This window comes from Rhamphochromis sp. 'chilingali' (assembly GCF_963969265.1).
Source record: "Rhamphochromis sp. 'chilingali' genome assembly, chromosome: 4".
Taxonomy (NCBI): domain Eukaryota; kingdom Metazoa; phylum Chordata; class Actinopteri; order Cichliformes; family Cichlidae; genus Rhamphochromis; species Rhamphochromis sp. 'chilingali'.
Genome location: NC_137948.1, coordinates 34,333,722 through 34,349,581, shown reverse-complemented (window position 1 = coordinate 34,349,581; position 15,860 = coordinate 34,333,722). Strand labels below are relative to the sequence as shown.

Genomic DNA, 15,860 nt, shown 5'->3' with positions numbered 1-15,860 from the left:
TCTGTTTATTGCAAATATCTTTGACTTGTTTTTGTGTCTTATAATGTTTATGTCTGTATGTATGTCTTCAATTGCTGTTAAGTAACTTTCTTGCACTGAGGTCTGTTTGTTGCAAATATCTTTGACTTGTTTTTATGTCTTATAATGTTTATGTCTGTATGTATGTCTTCAATTGCTGTTAAGTAACTTTCTTGCACTGAGGTCTGTCTGTTGCAAATATCTTTGACCTGTTTTTATGTCTTATAATGTTTATATTTGTACTTATGTGTTGCATTGCTGGTAAGTAACTTTCTTGCACTGAGGTCTGTTTGTTGCAAATATCTTTGACTTGTTTTTATGTCTTTTAATGTTTATGTGTGTATGTATGTCTTCAATTGCTGTTAAGTAACTTTCTTGCACTGAGGTCTGTTTGTTGCAAATATCTTTGACTTGTTTTTATGTCTTATAATGTTTATGTGTGTATTTATGTCTTGTATTGCTGGTAAGTAACTTTCTTGCACTGAGGTCTGTTTGTCGCAAATATCTTTGCCTTGTTTTTATGTCTTATAATGTTTATGTCTGTATGTATTTCTTCAATTGCTGTTAAGTAACTTTCTTGCACTGAGGTCTGTTTGTTGCAAATATCTTTGACTTGTTTTTATGTCTTGTAATGTTTATGTGTGTATTTATGTCTTGTATTGCTGGTAAGTAACTTTCTTGCACTGAGGTCTGTTTGTTGCAAATATCTTTGACCTTTTTTTATGTCTTGTAATGTTTATGTGTGTATTTATGTCTTCTAATGATTATGTGTGTATTTATGTCTTCAATTGCTGTTAACTAACTTTCTTGCACTGAGGTCTGTTTGTTGCAAATATCTTTGACTTGTTTTTATGTTTTATAATGTTTATGTGTGTATTTATGTCTTGTATTGCTGGTAAGTAACTTTCTTGCACTGAGGTCTGTTTGTTGCAAATATCTTTGACCTGTTTTTATGTCTTATAATGTTTATATTTGTACTTATGTCTTGTATTGCTGGTAAGTAACTTTCTTGCACTAAGGTCTGTTTATTGCAAATATCTTTGACCTGTTTTTATGTCTTATAATGTTTATGTCTGTATGTATGTCTTCAATTGCTGTTAAGTAACTTTCTTGCACTGAGGTCTGTTTGTTGCAAACATCTTTGACTTGCTTTTATGTCTTATAATGTTTATGTGTGTATTTATGTCTTGTATTGCTGGTAAGTAACTTTCTTGCACTGAGGTCTGTTTGTTGCAAATATCTTTGACCTGTTTTTATGTCTTATAATGTTTATGTCTGTATGTATGTCTTCAATTGCTGTTAAGTAACTCTCTTGCACTGAGGTCTGTTTGTTGCAAATATCTTTGACTTGCTTTTATGTCTTCTAATGTTTATGTGTCTATTTATGTCTTATAATGTTTATGTCTGTATGTATGTCTTGTATTGCTGGTAAGTAACTTTCTTGCACTGAGGTCTGTTTATTGCAAATATCTTTGACCTGTTTTTATGTCTTATAATGTTTATATTTGTACTTATGTGTTGTATTGCTGGTAAGTAACTTTCTTGCACTGAGGTCTGTTTGTTGCAAATATCTTTGACTTGTTTTTATGTCTTATAATGTTTATGTCTGTATGTATGTCTTCAATTGCTGTTAAGTAACTTTCTTGCACTGAAGTCTGTTTGTTGCAAATATCTTTGACCTGTTTTTATGTCTTATAATGTTTATGTCTGTATGTATGTCTTCAATTGCTGTTAAGTAACTTTCTTGCACTGAGGTCTGTTTGTTGCAAACATCTTTGACTTGCTTTTATGTCTTATAATGTTTATGTGTGTATTTATGTCTTGTATTGCTGGTAAGTAACTTTCTTGCACTGAGGTCTGTTTGTTGCAAATATCTTTGACCTGTTTTTATGTCTTATAATGTTTATGTCTGTATGTATGTCTTCAATTGCTGTTAAGTAACTCTCTTGCACTGAGGTCTGTTTGTTGCAAATATCTTTGACTTGCTTTTATGTCTTCTAATGTTTATGTGTCTATTTATGTCTTATAATGTTTATGTCTGTATGTATGTCTTGTATTGCTGGTAAGTAACTTTCTTGCACTGAGGTCTGTTTATTGCAAATATCTTTGACCTGTTTTTATGTCTTATAATGTTTATATTTGTACTTATGTGTTGTATTGCTGGTAAGTAACTTTCTTGCACTGAGGTCTGTTTGTTGCAAATATCTTTGACTTGCTTTTATGTCTTATAATGTTTATGTGTGTATTTATGTCTGGTATTGCTGTTAAGTAACTTTCTTGCACTGAGGTCTGTTTATTGCAAATATAATTGACCTGTTTTTATGTCTTATAATGTTTATATTTGTACTTATGTGTTGTATTGCTGGTAAGTAACTTTCTTGCACTGAGGTCTGTTTGTTGCAAATATCTTTGACTTGTTTTTATGTCTTATAATGTTTATGTCTGTATGTATGTCTTCAATTGCTGTTAAGTAACTTTCTTGCACTGAGGTCTGTTTATTGCAAATATCTTTGACCTGTTTTTATATCTTATAATGTTTATATTTGTACTTATGTCTTGTATTGCTGGTAAGTAACTTTCTTGCACTGAGGTCTGTTTGTTGCAAATATCTTTGACTTGTTTTTATGTCTTGTAATGTTTATGTGTGTATTTATGTCTTGTATTGCTGGTAAGTAACTTTCTTGCACTGAGGTCTGTTTGTTGCAAATATCTTTGACTTGTTTTTATGTCTTATAATGTTTATGTCTGTATGTATGTCTTCAATTGCTGTTAAGTAACTTTCTTGCACTGAGGTCTGTTTATTGCAAATATCTTTGACCTGTTTTTATATCTTATAATGTTTATATTTGTACTTATGTGTTGTATTGCTGGTAAGTAACTTTCTTGCACTGAGGTCTGTTTGTTGCAAATATCTTTGACCTGTTTTTATGTCTTATAATGTTTATATTTGTACTTATGTGTTGCATTGCTGGTAATTAACTTTCTTGCACTGAGGTCTGTTTGTTGCAAATATCTTTGACTTGTTTTTATGTCTTATAATGTTTATGTCTGTATGTATGTCTTCAATTGCTGTTAAGTAACTTTCTTGCACTGAGGTCTGTCTGTTGCAAATATCTTTGACTTGTTTTTATGTCTTATAATGTTTATGTGTGTATTTATGTCTTGTATTGCTGGTAAGTAACTTTCTTGCACTGAGGTCTGTTTGTCGCAAATATCTTTGACTTGTTTTTATGTCTTATAATGTTTATGTCTGTATGTATTTCTTCAATTGCTGTTAAGTAACTTTCTTGCACTGAGGTCTGTTTGTTGCAAATATCTTTGACCTGTTTTTATGTCTTATAATGTTTATATTTGTACTTATGTCTTCAATTGCTGTTAAGTAACTTTCTTGCACTTAGGTCTGTTTATTGCAAATATAATTGAGCTGTTTTTATGTCTTATAATGTTTATATTTGTACTTATGTGTTGTATTGCTGGTAAGTAACTTTCTTGCACTGAGGTCTGTTTGTTGCAAATATCTTTGACTTGTTTTTATGTCTTGTAATGTTTATGTGTGTATTTATGTCTTGTATTGCTGGTAAGTAACTTTCTTGCACTGAGGTCTGTTTGTTGCAAATATCTTTGACCTGTTTTTATGTCTTATAATGTTTATATTTGTACTTATGTGTTGCATTGCTGGTAAGTAACTTTCTTGCACTGAGGTCTGTTTATTGCAAATATCTTTGACTTGTTTTTATGTCTTTTAATGTTTATGTCTGTATGTATGTCTTCAATTGCTGTTAAGTAACTTTCTTGCACTGAGGTCTGTTTATTGCAAATATCTTTGACTTGTTTTTATGTCTTATAATGTTTATATTTGTACTTATGTGTTGCATTGCTGGTAAGTAACTTTCTTGCACTGAGGTCTGTTTATTGCAAATATCTTTGACTTGTTTTTATGTCTTATAATGTTTATATTTGTACTTATGTGTTGCATTGCTGGTAAGTAACTTTCTTGCACTTAGGTCTGTTTATTGCAAATATCTTTGACCTGTTTTTATGTCTTATAATGTTTATATTTGTACTTATGTGTTGCATTGCTGGTAAGTAACTTTCTTGCACTTAGGTCTGTTTGTTGCAAATATCTTTGACTTGTTTTCATGTCTTATAATGTTTATGTCTGTATGTATGTCTTGTATTGCTGGTAAGTAACTTTCTTGCACTTAGGTCTGTTTGTTGCAAATATCTTTGACTTGTTTTCATGTCTTATAATGTTTATGTCTGTATGTATGTCTTCAATTGCTGTTAACTAACTTTCTTGCACTGAGGTCTGTTTGTTGCAAATATCTTTGACTTGTTTTTATGTCTTATAATGTTTATGTCTGTATGTATGTCTTCAATTGCTGTTAAGTAACTTTCTTGCACTGAGGTCTGTTTGTTGCAAATATCTTTGACCTGTTTTTATGTCTTATAATGTTTATATTTGTACTTATGTGTTGTATTGCTGGTAAGTAACTTTCTTGCACTGAGGTCTGTTTGTTGCAAATATCTTTGACTTGTTTTTATGTCTTATATTGTTTATGTCTGTATGTATGTCTTGTATTGCTGGTAAGTAACTCTCTTGCACTGAGGTCTGTTTGTTGCAAATATCTTTGACTTGTTTTTATGTCTTATAATGTTTATATTTGTACTTATGTGTTGCATTGCTGGTAAGTAACTTTCTTGCACTGAGGTCTGTTTGTTGCAAATATCTTTGACTTGTTTTTATGTCTTATAATGTTTATGTCTGTATGTATGTCTTCAATTGCTGTTAAGTAACTTTCTTGCACTGAGGTCTGTTTGTTGCAAATATCTTTGACCTGTTTTTATATCTTATAATGTTTATATTTGTACTTATGTCTTGTATTGCTGGTAAGTAACTTTCTTGCACTGAGGTCTGTTTGTTGCAAATATCTTTGACCTGTTTTTATGTCTTATAATGTTTATATTTGTACTTATGTCTTGTATTGCTGGTAAGTAACTTTCTTGCACTGAGGTCTGTTTGTTGCAAATATCTTTGACTTGTTTTTATGTCTTATAATGTTTATGTCTGTATGTATGTCTTCAATTGCTGTTAAGTAACTTTCTTGCACTGAGGTCTGTTTGTTGCAAATATCTTTGACCTGTTTTTATATCTTATAATGTTTATATTTGTACTTATGTCTTGTATTGCTGGTAAGTAACTTTCTTGCACTGAGGTCTGTTTGTTGCAAATATCTTTGACCTGTTTTTATGTCTTATAATGTTTATATTTGTACTTATGTCTTGTATTGCTGGTAAGTAACTTTCTTGCACTGAGGTCTGTTTGTTGCAAATATCTTTGACCTGTTTTTATATCTTATAATGTTTATATTTGTACTTATGTGTTGCATTGCTGGTAAGTAACTTTCTTGCACTGAGGTCTGTTTATTGCAAATATCTTTGACCTGTTTTTATATCTTATAATGTTTATATTTGTACTTATGTGTTGTATTGCTGGTAAGTAACTTTCTTGCACTGAGGTCTGTTTGTTGCAAATATCTTTGACTTGTTTTCATGTCTTATAATGTTTATGTCTGTATGTATGTCTTCAATTGCTGTTAACTAACTTTCTTGCACTGAGGTCTGTTTGTTGCAAATATCTTTGACTTGTTTTTATGTCTTATAATGTTTATGTCTGTATGTATGTCTTCAATTGCTGTTAACTAACTTTCTTGCACTGAGGTCTGTTTATTGCAAATATCTTTGACCTGTTTTTATATCTTATAATGTTTATATTTGTACTTATGTGTTGTATTGCTGGTAAGTAACTTTCTTGCACTGAGGTCTGTTTGTTGCAAATATCTTTGACTTGTTTTCATGTCTTATAATGTTTATGTCTGTATGTATGTCTTCAATTGCTGTTAACTAACTTTCTTGCACTGAGGTCTGTTTGTTGCAAATATCTTTGACTTGTTTTTATGTCTTATAATGTTTATGTCTGTATGTATGTCTTGTATTGCTGGTAAGTAACTTTCTTGCACTGAGGTCTGTTTGTTGCAAATATCTTTGACTTGTTTTCATGTCTTATAATGTTTATGTCTGTATGTATGTCTTCAATTGCTGTTAACTAACTTTCTTGCACTGAGGTCTGTTTGTTGCAAATATCTTTGACTTGTTTTTATGTCTTATAATGTTTATGTCTGTATGTATGTCTTCAATTGCTGTTAAGTAACTTTCTTGCACTGAGGTCTGTTTGTTGCAAATATCTTTGACTTGTTTTTATGTCTTATAATGTTTATGTCTGTATGTATGTCTTCAATTGCTGGTAAGTAACTTTCTTGCACTTAGGTCTGTTTATTGCAAATATCTTTGACTTGTTTTTATGTCTTATAATGTTTATGTCTGTATGTATGTCTTCAATTGCTGTTAAGTAACTTTCTTGCACTGAGGTCTGTTTGTTGCAAATATCTTTGACTTGTTTTTATGTCTTATAATGTTTATGTCTGTATGTATGTCTTCAATTGCTGTTAAGTAACTTTCTTGCACTGAGGTCTTTTTATTGCAAATATCTTTGACCTGTTTTTATGTCTTATAATGTTTATATTTGTACTTATGTGTTGCATTGCTGGTAAGTAACTCTCTTGCACTGAGGTCTGTTTGTTGCAAATATCTTTGACTTGTTTTTATGTCTTATAATGTTTATATTTGTACTTATGTGTTGCATTGCTGGTAAGTAACTTTCTTGCACTGAGGTCTGTTTGTTGCAAATATCTTTGACCTGTTTTTATGTCTTATAATGTTTATATTTGTACTTATGTGTTGCATTGCTGGTAAGTAACTTTCTTGCACTTAGGTCTGTTTATTGCAAATATCTTTGACTTGTTTTTATGTCTTATAATGTTTATGTCTGTATGTATGTCTTCAATTGCTGTTAAGTAACTTTCTTGCACTGAGGTCTTTTTATTGCAAATATCTTTGACCTGTTTTTATGTCTTATAATGTTTATATTTGTACTTATGTGTTGCATTGCTGGTAAGTAACTTTCTTGCACTGAGGTCTGTTTGTTGCAAATATCTTTGACCTGTTTTTATGTCTTATAATGTTTATATTTGTACTTATGTGTTGCATTGCTGGTAAGTAACTTTCTTGCACTGAGGTCTGTTTGTTGCAAATATCTTTGACCTGTTTTTATGTCTTATAATGTTTATATTTGTACTTATGTGTTGCATTGCTGGTAAGTAACTTTCTTGCACTGAGGTCTGTTTGTTGCAAATATCTTTGACCTGTTTTTATGTCTTATAATGTTTATATTTGTACTTATGTGTTGCATTGCTGGTAAGTAACTTTCTTGCACTGAGGTCTGTTTATTGCAAATATCTTTGACTTGTTTTTATGTCTTATAATGTTTATGTCTGTATGTATGTCTTCAATTGCTGTTAAGTAACTTTCTTGCACTGAGGTCTTTTTATTGCAAATATCTTTGACCTGTTTTTATGTCTTATAATGTTTATATTTGTACTTATGTGTTGCATTGCTGGTAAGTAACTCTCTTGCACTAAGGTCTGTTTGTTGCAAATATCTTTGACTTGTTTTTATGTCTTATAATGTTTATGTCTGTATGTATGTCTTCAATTGCTGTTAAGTAACTTTCTTGCACTAAGGTCTGTTTGTTGCAAATATCTTTGACTTGTTTTTATGTCTTATAATGTTTATGTCTGTATGTATGTCTTCAATTGCTGTTAAGTAACTCTCTTGCACTAAGGTCTGTTTGTTGCAAATATCTTTGACCTGTTTTTATGTCTTATAATGTTTATATTTGTACTTATGTGTTGCATTGCTGGTAAGTAACTCTCTTGCACTGAGGTCTATTTGTTGCAAATATCTTTGACCTGTTTTTATGTCTTATAATGTTTATATTTGTACTTATGTGTTGTATTGCTGGTAAGTAACTTTCTTGCACTGAGGTCTGTTTGTTGCAAATATCTTTGACTATTTTTATGTCTTATAATGTTTATGTCTGTATGTATGTCTTGTATTGCTGGTAAGTAACTTTCTTGCACTTAGGTCTGTTTGTTGCAAATATCTTTGACTATTTTTATGTCTTATAATGTTTATGTCTGTATGTATGTCTTGTATTGCTGGTAAGTAACTTTCTTGCACTGAGGTCTGTTTGTTGCAAATATCTTTGACCTGTTTTTATGTCTTATAATGTTTATGTCTGTATGTATGTCTTCAATTGCTGGTAAGTAACTCTCTTGCACTGAGGTCTGTTTGTTGCAAATATCTTTGACTTGCTTTTATGTCTTATAATGTTTATGTGTGTATTTATGTCTGGTATTGCTGTTAAATGTGTATTTATGTCTTGTATTGCTGTTAAGTAACTTTCTTGCACTGAGGTCTGTTTGTTGCAAATATCTTTGACTTGCTTTTATGTCTTATAATGTTTATGTGTGTATTTATGTCTGGTATTGCTGTTAAATGTGTATTTATGTCTTGTATTGCTGTTAAGTAACTTTCTTGCACTGAGGTCTGTTTGTTGCAAATATCTTTGACCTGTTTTTATGTCTTATAATGTTTATATTTGTACTTATGTGTTGCATTGCTGGTAAGTAACTTTCTTGCACTTAGGTCTGTTTATTGCAAATATCTTTGACTTGTTTTTATGTCTTATAATGTTTATGTGTGTATTTATGTCTTGTATTGCTAATTGTTAGGAACCCTAACTTTATTTATTTTTTTAATAGTAAGATGTATGTATGTATGTGTGTGTGTGTGTGTGTGTCTGTGTGTGTGTATGTATGTATGTGTGTGTGTGTGTATATGTCTGTCTGTGTGTGTGTGTGTGTGTGTGTGTGTGTGTGTGTGTGTGTGTGTGTGTGTGTGTGTGTGTGTCTGTCTGTCTGTCTGTGTGTGTCTGTTTATTGTCCACAGATCAGGTTTGAAGTGTCTGTGTGGTGCTGCTGGTCTGGTCTGTCTCTGTACAGTCGAGGCTGCACCCACCCATAAAACGGTGGAGGCTCACCAGGACATGCACACCTCACAAGTTCCCGGCTCTCTCGGCTCGGTTGAAGACGGGTTTCTTGGAGAAGGGGAGGGCAGTGAGGCACAGTCCCCCGTCCCCCGACGCCCCTCGCGATGCCCCTCCTTCTTCGACTAACCCTCTGCAGAGGAGCCGTGAAAGCCAGGAACTTGTGAGTTTTGTATGTCCACTCAGGCATCCTTCATACCTGGTCTGTAGGAAGTTCCTGTCAGAAGGAGGATGGACAGTGAACATTTTAAGCCCACTCGGCAGCGACAGATGGCCACCCCTTCCTGAGCCTGGTTCTGTCGGAGGTTTCTCCCTGTTAAAAGGGAGTTTTTCCTCCCCACCGTCGCCAAGTGCTTGCTCATAGGGGATTTTTTGGGCTTTTTTTCTTAAAACCAACCGCTGATAAGTTCACTGGCATCAAGTTTAGGACTCTGCAAATATTTAAATGGATAATTCGTCATCAAGTGAGGAATGATCCATTTAAATCATATTTGAGAGTCACATATATTTGTATATAAATATGATTTGTTGGACAATAAGGCAAATCACAGACTAATTTGGACAATTGGGAAAAATTAAATAAATAAAAAAAATTGGATAAAATGCATGTGTCATTGTTTCATATTGATTTCAAATAACATACCATTTGATTTCAACATATTTTTGTTACACTTGCAGTGGTGTTATTTTGTTATGATCCTGTTCCTTTTAAATATAAATATAAATCATCTAAATAGAAATGGAAAACTAGAAAGATTAAAAATATAGCTTTACTAATCTGAAAGTTATTTGTCATTGGATCCATCATTCCCACAGTGGAAACACATTATTTCATATTATGTTCAATTCAGTAGTTAAAAGTATAAAATTTAATAATGTCTATTTTTAGTTTACTTTGTTAATAAACACATTTTTTAGTATTTTAGAAACACTAACATCATACATATCCAAATATGAAGCAATGTTTTAACTCCCATTTACATACAGACCTGTGGCCAACTTTACAAACCATTTTGAATTTTTCCAGCTGAGGCGTTCAAAATAGATATACTTTTGATTGTCACAGTGTTATTTGGGCAGCTGCCTGCCTAATATAACATAACATCACCACAATATTTTACATTAAATGAGGAAATGTATCTTTGTTTCCTCAGCTAAGACTGCTTGGCTGCTGTAGCTTGTGTTTACATGTATGTTGAGAGTGACATCTGATTTAAAAGCAAGAAGCAAAAGCCACTGAGCACCATCAGTCAGCACAGAGGCAATGCTACAAATTTAAGGAACGAAGGTCAATTCTTTGTGTGTGTACATGCACAGAGCACATGTGCACACGGTTGTGCAGATTAACTCACAGATGTATATGACAACTCACGTTTGTGGCATTAACATTGTTTTCCAATCTTAAATGTAATACATACATTTCCGTCATTGGCCATAATTCTTGCAAGGAAGGGACTCAAAGGTCACAAGTTATTAAATAAAATTAATTAAACACACCATTAAAAGAAGTTCACTATTCACTCCTTAAACGTCATAGCTAGCAGCAGTTATTTATATCTATGAAAGAGAGAGCTTAATTGTTTGATTAAGCTTGATTGGAATGTCAGCTCCACACTGTGGCTGGTTGATTAAATAAGTTGGGGGAGCAAAAGTAAAATGAGCTACTTGTGGGATACTATTTAACTTGGCTTGGGTAAGCTGCTCATTTTATGCTCATTTTACTTTTCAGATGGTGTCAAGCCTGGCAGTTTGGTGTAATTGTTAGCCTAGTAATTCATAGTAATATATTTCTCACACACAACCTCAACCTCTGCCTCTCCATGTGAGCAGAGACGCAGCAGCATCTTGTTTCTACAGGAAGCCTGATTAAAATGTTAGGCATTTATACGGTGTACAAGATTAAAGAATATAAAACTGATATTACTAAACCTGATTTCCTTCCATCTATTTTCTGCTGCTTATCTGAGTCCGGTCATGATGCCCAGACGTCCCCCTCCCCAGCCACCTACTCCTGCTCTTCCTGGAGAACAGTGAGCCGCCACTCTGGTGCCTTTCGGTGTAAACGAGTAGCTTTCCAAATAACTCAGCTCTTCATCGTGTTTCTAAGGCAGAGGTCAGACATCCTTCAGAAGATGCTCATTTGTGTCAGATTTTAGTCATAGGTAAAGGTATGACTGTAGACTGACGGGTAAATCAACAGGGATCAATACCCTGCTCCTCTTTTTTCCAATACAAGTTCCTCTATCAAATCATTTTTTGACACTTGAGTCAGCAGTCCAAGCAGAGATGTCCAGAAGTTCCTTTTCCCACTTAAGTGGTATTTATGGTCACACAAATGCGTCTGACAACAGACAGGCAGCGAATACTGGGATACCACGGCGAGCCGGCCGAGATACATAATGTGTCCAGTGTGTGTTTGGTCTGCCCTTACCAGCTCGTCTAGGAGACATTCTGGAGGCCTCCTATTTCAGATGCCAGTCAAACCACCTACACTGGCTCCTTTCCTTTCTGTGAATGATCGCAGTTGAGGAGGAGAAGCTATGCTGTCCCCTGGTATGGTCTCCCCAAGGCAACTGGTTCTTGATGAGGGGCCAAACTTAAGTACAATTCAAAAGACCAAAGTTACTAGCCTGGGACCAGTACTGGGGAGGTTTCTTTGTTTTCCAGAACAGCTAATAGCTGTGCCCCATGAGTTCAGCTTAAAATATCCACACAGGTACTTCGTCCTCCCTCGGGTGGGCAGAGAGCTTTGTGGTCCAGGTTGTGGTCCAGTCCCCGGCTGCTTTAGCTGGCTTTAGAAAAAACCTGAAATTAGAATTAAAACTGTTTGTACCTTCACCTGTGTTACTTACAGTGATATGTTATGTAATTTGTTAACTGTCTCTTTAAGCTTTCAGCAGCTGGAGAGTTAAAAATAGTCTGTGTGAAAATAGGCAGGCGGTGAACTCGAGCCTGTGATACGTTTTTAATGTCAGGCTGTGACCACAAACACCAGAGTGGTCATCAGCATTCAGATCAGCTGATAGTAACCAGAAACGGCTTTATGGTCATTCTCTTAATTGTTATTGGCGTTTTCTTTTATTTGACTTGTTTAAAATAATAAAAAGCTGATTTGGGTTCATTTTATAAGCAAATCACATAACTTAATACAACAGAAATAAACTGACAGAGTAATGGAAAATAAAAAATTATAAATGTGGCCCAAAGCTACACGGATCACTGGCCACAATTCATTCAGCTGGAGGTCTTTTTTTTTTTCAAAGTTAATTTTAAATAGAAATAAATGTGGGCAAGAAATTAAAACTAAATAGGGAGCAAGCCTGAACCCTAAAGGCTTTACTAAGTGTTAATTATGCAGGTTTAGACATGGGCTGATTTGTAAGCTTGTGATAAACCTTAAATAAGTATATATGTATATTTTTGTCTGTTCCCTTGAAACGCATGCAGGTTCTGCAGGAGTTTCAACAGCAGCTGTTTGTGCAGAAGAACATGGCGTTCCAGCAAGCACCAGACTTCATGTTCCAGCCTGTCGACTCAGATACGGTAAATACTGATGTTTTTCTCTTTTTATTCATTATTAAATGCATAAAATATCACATGCGATTGCTTTTAGTGATTATTGGGGAAAATAAACTCGTATTTATTATGCATGGAATGAAATCCCCAACCTTAAAAATTTTGAACTTAACATGATTTCTCTAAAATGTTCAAGTAAAACTTGAAGAATAATTTTTGAAACTATTAAAATCCAAATCTCAAAGTGTTTGGGTTGCTTTTAATACAAATTTTGTAGCATAAAATAAGGTTCGTGTTTGACTAATTTAGTTGGCAGGAGGTGTTAATCAGTTTACCGGAAAATCAATTTCTACAGAAAAGTGAAGTGAAATGTGGATCCTTCAGGTTTGAACTGCACAGGTTGGAAACCACAGGTAAAATGCTGTAATGAACACAGATCAGAGGAGATTGTTGAGAAGTGGAACAAAGCTCAACAGATGACAGATTAATTTGTTTAGACAACAATCAATACAAAATCAGACGAGTGGAACAAGCAGCTCACGGGCATCCTGAAAGCTGAGCTGGCCGTGGCCACAAAAGCCCGGACTGGACTCGGCTCAGGACCTTGATGCTCAAAGCGGCTTTAGGCAGAGCAGATCCACCTTTTTGGTCCAGAGTTAAACATCTCAACAATACCAGATGCAGAAAAGATTTTTTTTTTTTTAGACATTCATGATCACTGGAGTATGAAGCTTGAGAAGCTGGGTGATGACCTTTCCTCTAAATTGATACACAAGCAGGAAAAAATGTTCTAATTTTCTAAAAAATTGTAAGTAACAGACAAAGTAGCTCCATTGTTTGAGTGTCAATAATCTGTCTGCACTGAAATAAACAACTAATTTAAATAGATTTTAATCACAAAAGTACTGCACACACATTATGGAACAGTCTGGGTAAGAAGTCAAAGCAGGAAACATAATAAGTCCTGCGTGATTGGTCTTTATCTTTGTTAGTCTGAACTATGAGCCTGAAGGCAGAACAGTGAACTTTGTACTGTACTCCTTGCCCTGCACAGGAACTTAGATTATTTCCCATTTTTAGTTTTTATTTACAGATGTGTCGTCTCATTTCCTCACCGTGGGACTAGTTCCAGCTCGTGTTTGTTCCGACTTTATCAGACTGTTTATCTTCCTAATTAAATGCACAACCTCAACTTTTAATTTGCACTTCAGTACATATATATATATATATATAAAAAAATAAAAAAAAACACCCAGCACGCCCCTGCGGGCGGTTTATCCTTCAAGCTCGGGTCCTCTACCAGAGGCCTGGGAGCTTGAGGGTCCTGCGCAGTATCTTAGCTGTTCCCAGGACTGCGCTCTTCTGGACAGAGATCTCCGATGTTGTTCCCGGGATCTGCTGGAGCCACTCGCCTAGCTTGGGAGTCACCGCACCTAGTGCTCCGATTACCACGGGGACCACCGTTACCTTCACCCTCCACATCCTCTCGAGCTCTTCTCTGAGCCCTTGGTATTTCTCCAGCTTCTCGTGTTCCTTCTTCCTGATATTGCTGTCATTCGGAACCGCTACATCGATCACTACGGCCGTCTTCTTCTGTTTATCTACCACCACTATGTCCGGTTGGTTAGCCACCACCATTTTGTCCGTCTGTATCTGGAAGTCCCACAGGATCTTAGCTCGGTCATTCTCCACCACCCTTGGGGGCGTCTCCCATTTTGACCTCGGGACTTCCAGGTTATACTCGGCACAGATGTTCCTGTACACTATGCCGGCCACTTGGTTATGGCGTTCCATGTATGCCTTGCTTGCTAGCATCTTGCACCCTGCTGTTATGTGCTGGATTGTCTCTGGGGCATCTTTACACAGCCTGCACCTGGGGTCTTGCCTGGTGTGATAGACCCCAGCCTCTATGGATCTTGTACTCAGAGCTTGTTCTTGTGCTGCCATGATTAGTGCCTCTGTGCTGTCTTTCAGTCCAGCTTTGTCCAGCCACTGGTAGGATTTCTGGATATCAGCCACCTCCTCTATCTGCCGGTGGTACATACCGTGCAGGGGCCTGTCCTTCCATGATGGTTCCTCGTCTCCCTCCTCTTTCTTGGGTTTCTGCTGCCTGAGGTATTCACTGAGCACTCGGTCAGTTGGGGCCATACTCCGTTCTGTAGTCGGTATCCGTAGCCAGTCTTGTTAATGATCTCACTGAGGGGGTTCAGGCCTATGCAGAACAGCAGTGGGGACAGAGCATCTCCTTGGTAGATCCCGCACTTGATGGTGACTTGTGCTATGGGCTTGGAGTTGGCCTCTAGTGTTGTACGCCACATCCCCATTGAGTTCCTGATGAAGGCTCTTAGGGTCCCATTGATCTTGTACAATTCTAGGCATTCCAGTATCCAGCTGTGGGGCACTGAGTCATAGGCCTTCTTGTAATCAATCCAGGCAGTGCACAGGTTGGTCAGTCTGGTCTTGCAGTCTCGGCTGATTGTTCTGTCTACCAGTAGCTGGTGTTTTGCGCCTCTGGTATTCTTGCCAATTCCTTTCTGTGTCCCGCTCATGTATTGACCCATGTGCCTGTTCATCTTAGCCGATATGATGCCTGACAGGAGCTTCCATGTAGTACTGAGGCAGGTTATTGGTCGGTAGTTGGAGGGGACCGGTCCCTTCTTGGGGTCCTTGGGGATCAGGACCGTCCGGCCTTCAGTTAGCCATTCCGGGTGTCTCTCGTTAACTAGCAGCTGGTTCATTTGTGCTGCCAGACGCTCGTGGAGTGCAGTCAGCTTCTTCAGCCAGTAGGCGTGAACCATGTCGGGCCCTGGTGCTGTCCAACTCTTCATACTGGAGACCCTTTCTTGGATATCTGCCACTGTGATGGTTACTGGACCCTGTTCAGGGAGGTCGCTGTGGTCAGCCCTCAGATCCTCTAGCCACTGAGCATTGCCGTTATGGGTTGCATCCTTCTCCCATATGCTCTTCCAGTATTGCTCCGTCTCCAGCCTTGGTGGTGCTGTTCTCTTATTGTTCCCTTGCCACTGAGAGTACACCTTTGCTGGTTCTGTGGAGAACAGCTGGTTTATTCTCCTGCCTTCTATCTCTCTGGTGTACCTCCTCAAGCGGCTGGCCAAGGCTGTGAGTCTTTGCTTGGCAGTTTCCAAGGCCTCAGGTATGGACAGCTTGCTGTATTTCTTAGGCACCTTATTTGTCGCACCTTTCTGCAACTCCGTTAGTTGGCTAACCTCCCTCCGTGCTACTTTGATCTTGCCCTCTAGCCTCCTTCTCCATGGAGGGTACTGCCCCTTGTCGCTGTTCAACTTGTAGCCAAGCATCT

At 36.3% G+C, this 15,860-nt stretch overlaps 1 pseudogene across 1 annotated transcript in view; it reads left to right on the top strand.

The window, feature by feature from the left end:
• The window catches only part of LOC308395024 (F-BAR and double SH3 domains protein 2-like), a 55,203-nt pseudogene that overhangs the window by 32,179 nt on the left and 7,164 nt on the right, over window positions 1-15,860 (top strand). The window contains exon 3 of the transcript in view: window positions 12,473-12,568. The product of the transcript in view is annotated as an F-BAR and double SH3 domains protein 2-like (transcript). The remainder of the gene's footprint in view (window positions 1-12,472; window positions 12,569-15,860) is intronic.